This window comes from Colobus angolensis, unplaced genomic scaffold (assembly GCF_000951035.1).
Source record: "Colobus angolensis palliatus isolate OR3802 unplaced genomic scaffold, Cang.pa_1.0 Scaffold46, whole genome shotgun sequence".
Classification (NCBI taxonomy): domain Eukaryota; kingdom Metazoa; phylum Chordata; class Mammalia; order Primates; family Cercopithecidae; genus Colobus; species Colobus angolensis.
Window position 1 is genome coordinate 8,858,608 of NW_012118043.1, and position 4,767 is coordinate 8,863,374.

Genomic DNA, 4,767 nt, shown 5'->3' on the forward strand with positions numbered 1-4,767 from the left:
GGAGTTACCCGATTTTCCAGGTGTTGTGTGTCTCAGTTCCCCTGGCTAGGAAAAGGGATTCCCTTCCCCCTTGCGCTTCCCAGGTGAGGCGATGCCTTGTCCTGCTTCAGCTCTCGCTGGTCGGGCTGCAGGAGCTGACCAGCACCGATTGTCTGGCACTCCCTAGTGAGATGACCCCAGTACCTCAGTTGAAAATGCAGAAATCACCGGTCTTCTATGTCGCTCGCGCTGGGAGCTGGAGACTGGAGCTGCTCCTATTTGGCCATCTTGCTCCGCCCCCCAACTTGCAGAAATTTTTTTGCCAGATGTGGGAATCAGGAGCAAAGCAATCTCAGTAAGTATAATCACATGTGGAGAAGTTCAGGTGCTAACTCGAATGGTGTTGAGGGATTTTATTTGTACCATTTTACCAATCTGATTCCCAGGCACATAGGGAATATTTATCATCTACAGTATAGGAACAGTTTGAAAAATAACAGTCTAAATACCACTATGTTCAGAGGTCTCCAGCACTAAGTGTGGGCTCTGGAAAAAAAAACATTCAATTTTCCAGAAGAGAGAGCCCACCTGCTCTTTCCAGGAAAAATGCCCATCCCAGATTCTGGAGGGGAAACTCAGAATGTTCTTATCATAAGCTCATGCTGCTGGGTCAGACATAATTCAGAAAAGTGACCACTGAACCCCAAGTTTCAGCCTAATGTGGGTGTTCCAAGGACAGCATTCAGCTAAGTAGTGACTCATTTCCACTTGGTTTGGCTTGTGGGAGTAACAAGGCATTGCTCCCTTGACTGTAGACAGGAGGTATAAATGGCTCAAGCACCCTCCCCGATTTGCAGACTCAAGGTTCCATTCTAAAGCCAGAAAGCATGGCAAACCGAAATATGCCCAGTATTATTTATTGGCTTCCTAGTTCTCACTATATTTTTGAGACCCAGTTTGAGTGACTAATAGCATATAGATTTTCAATTAAAAATACACCTAAAAGCAGTTCATAAATTCAAGTATATTTGGAAAGAATTTCAACAATATGTGTTCTCTCAGGCTAGACATGAAATAGATCTGTTTGTTTGCCAAGCAGGGTTTCGGTTGGTAAACTCAAACCTTGCTTCCATTGACATAAAGCAAGATGCAGCAGAACTATGAACATTATCCATAATACCATGTTTTCCTGGTTGCCAGCATATGTCCATGTTAAGGTGTACCCTGAGACACAGGAGGCCTTTCTAGGACAAGAATTCTAAGACAGAATCATCCTTTGGCAAGGGCGTGATGACCCACACATGATCTTCAGGCTCCCCGACCCTCACCTGTCTGTCTTTTTCTGAGACCTTTCCTCCTCATGGATGCTCATTGGCCCAGGTCCTCATGTGCTCTCACATCTCTAAAATATGCCAATAGGAAAGAGATGTGCTAAGGCATGATCAGGAAGGCTTTGTCTGCAACCTCCTCTGAATTATTTATATTTTACTCTGGGAATCAACTTCTCTCTCCACCTTAAAAACAAATCAAACAAAACATTTTCTGTTTGCTGGTGGTTTGGCAATCCCTAGACTTTTGGATTTTATAAATGAGTAAATTTTATATAAAAGATTCCAGGACTCAAAGAGGACTGGCAAACCATTATTTTGTTAAGTAAGAACGATAACTAATGGCCATATCACATCATTTATAAGATAAATAATATTTTAATATGAAATGATAGAAAACCACAATTTCAGAAAAAAGGACAGTCTTCAACAGGTAAGATATATATATATATACACACATCATATATATGTTGAACATAGGTACAAATGATATATATGATATGTATCATATGTAAATGATATATATCATATGTAAATGACATATATCATTATATCATTTATATATATATATCATTTGTACCTATGTTTAACATTGTCCTCATTTTTTATGTAATTTCTTTTCATATGAGGAAACCATCATCATGGACCATTACAGTCCATGAACCAGCATGGGTGTAGATGCTTGGAGTTGCAGGGTTAGTAGCTGACCTTCAGCTGGTGAGATGCTCGCTAATAAGTTTGTTGAGGAGGAGCCTCAACAGGATAGGGGGGCCAGAAATGTGACTCTTGAGATCAGGTGATCTTCAGGAAAGATGCTGAATTTGGGAGAATGTGTAGACAGGAAAAGAGAGAAGATCTTGAGGACTTCAGATGATCTGACTGAGGGCACATGGATTGAGGTGGGTAGAAGTGGGGACAGGGTGTCTGATGAAAAGTAATTCACATCAGGGACCGAAGAGAAGAGAAGCAATGAAAACTCCCTAAGGACCATGACTATGAACCCACAAGGGCTCATTTAGAATGTTCTGTGGACAAGGACTAAGGAACATTGATTGATTGATTGATTGATTGATTGATTGCATGAGATTCATTTGATTAATTCATGAAAGTATTTGTCTAAAAAGCAATTGTTGAGTCAGGTAAATGCACTAAGGACTGGGGCTATGGAAGTTAATAAGGTACAGTATTTGTCCTCAGATATGCATAATTATTTATAAATGGTATACAGTCATACATTGAATAATAATGTTTTGGTTAGTGATGAACTGCACTTATGATGGTAGGTCCTAGAGATTATAGTAGAGCTGAAAAACTTTTATGGCTTAGTGACATCATAGCCATCAAAACATAATAGCATAATGCATTACTCACATGTTTATGGTGATACTGGTGTAAACAAACCTACTGCACTGCCAGTTGTATAAGAGTATATAGCATATAACGGTTATGTACAAACAATACATACTATTTGATAGTAATAATAAATGACTATATTACTGCTCTTATGTATTTACTATACTATACTTTTTATTGTTGGGGCTTTCTCCTTCTACTTACTAAAAGTAGTTAACTGTAAAACAGCCCCAGGCGGGTACTTCAGGAGGAATTCCAGAAGGCTACATTGTTATCACAGGAGATGACAGCTTTATGAGTGTTATTGCTCCTGAAGACCTTCCAGTGGGACAAGATGTGGAGGTGAAAGACAATGATATTGATTATTCTGACCCTATGTAGGTCTATGCAAATGCGTGTGTGTCTTAGTTCTTTTTTTTTTAAATGTTTAAAAAGTAAAAAAAAGGAAAAATTAAGATATAAAAAGGTATTTATGCAGCTGGACAAAATGTGTTTGTGTCTTAACCTAAGTAGTATTACAAAAGAGTCCAAAAGTAACAAATAATTAAAAAGCTTATAAAGTAAAAATGTTACAGTAAGCTCAGATTAATTTATTATTGAAGAAAAAATTTTAAAAAATAAATCTAGTGTAGCCTAAGTGTACAGTGTTTGTAAAGTCTATTGTGGTGTATGGTAATGACCTAGGCCTTCACGTTCACCTCCCACTCACCCAGAGCAACTTACAGTCCTGTAAGCCCTATCCATGGTAAATGCCCTATCCAGGTGTAGCATTAAAAAAAATCCTTTATACCATATTTTTACTGTACCTTTTTATGTTTAGATATGTTTAGAGACATAAATACTTACCATTATGTCACATTGATTACAGTATTCATTACAGAAACATACTGTACAGGTTTGTAGCCTGGGAGCCATAGGCTATACCATATAGCCTACGTGTGTAGTAAGTTATACTATACAGGCTTGTTCACTCTATGATGTTCGCACAACAACAAAGTCACCTAAGGATGCATTTCTTAGAATGTATCCCTATTGTTAAGTGACACGACTGTATATGTGCTAATATATTTTATGTATTAGATACGTTATAAAACATACCTGACATGAAAATTAAATGAGGATAATACAGAAATGATTATAAATAGAAGTTCTGAGATTATCTTCCTGTGGACTATTTTCCTGGGCTGTGTACACTCCCTGTTTGGAGACTGTTGGCCAAATGTGGTGTGAGCAACTTGAGAGAGGGAGACTGGCAAGTAGGAGGGCTGATGACTTTGGGGAAAGGAATAGCGCCATGAGGCTAAGGCATAGACATGGGGCTCAAAGAGAGAGTGGCACGAGTTTCTTAGGACCAGAGAGAAAAGAGGGAAAAGCAATGCAGTGAGCGGAAATGAAGCAAAACGAAGAGAAGAAAGGATGTGTAGCTTGGGGCTGGGGGAATAAGTAGGGTGATTAAAAAAACTGGTGAGTGCTCATTGAGGTGGAGCTTATGGAGAGAAAGGGAGCTAGAAACTCTGGTTGGAGTGGATCTGGCTTCTGTGGACTCGGCTAAGTGAGCAGCATGAGGCTAGCTTGTGACTTACCTACTGTTGATATGAGGCACACCCCATAGTCATACAGGGTTGACTGATGGCTTGTGCTCAATTGCAGAGTACAGGGTGCGAAGGGCTTATGTGAGACTGGAAAGAGAGAAACCCATAAATCTCGATGGAGAAACCTGGCACTGATTCTGACCGGCTTGTAGGTCACAGGGCACTGTGACTCAGTGTTAGCTTTTTGAGTCATTTGATAACAGCACTAGGGTGACCAGTCATCCTGGTTTGCTCAGGACTGTCCTGGTTATGTGACTGAAAGTCCCAGGTCCCAGAAAACCCCTGAGTTTCAGGCAGTGGTGCTTCAAAACACTCGTAGCAAAGGTCCTGTAGAGGGACTGCGTTTTACAAACCAAAGTGTTTAAGTGCATGAATGGAGGAGGAGTTTCCCCTCTGACTTCTTAAGTTACATAGAATTTTTTTTTTTTAGGCTGGGCATGGTAGCTCACACCTGTAATCCCAGCACTTTGGGAGACCAAAGTGAGCTAATTGCTTGAGCTCAGGAGTTTGAGACC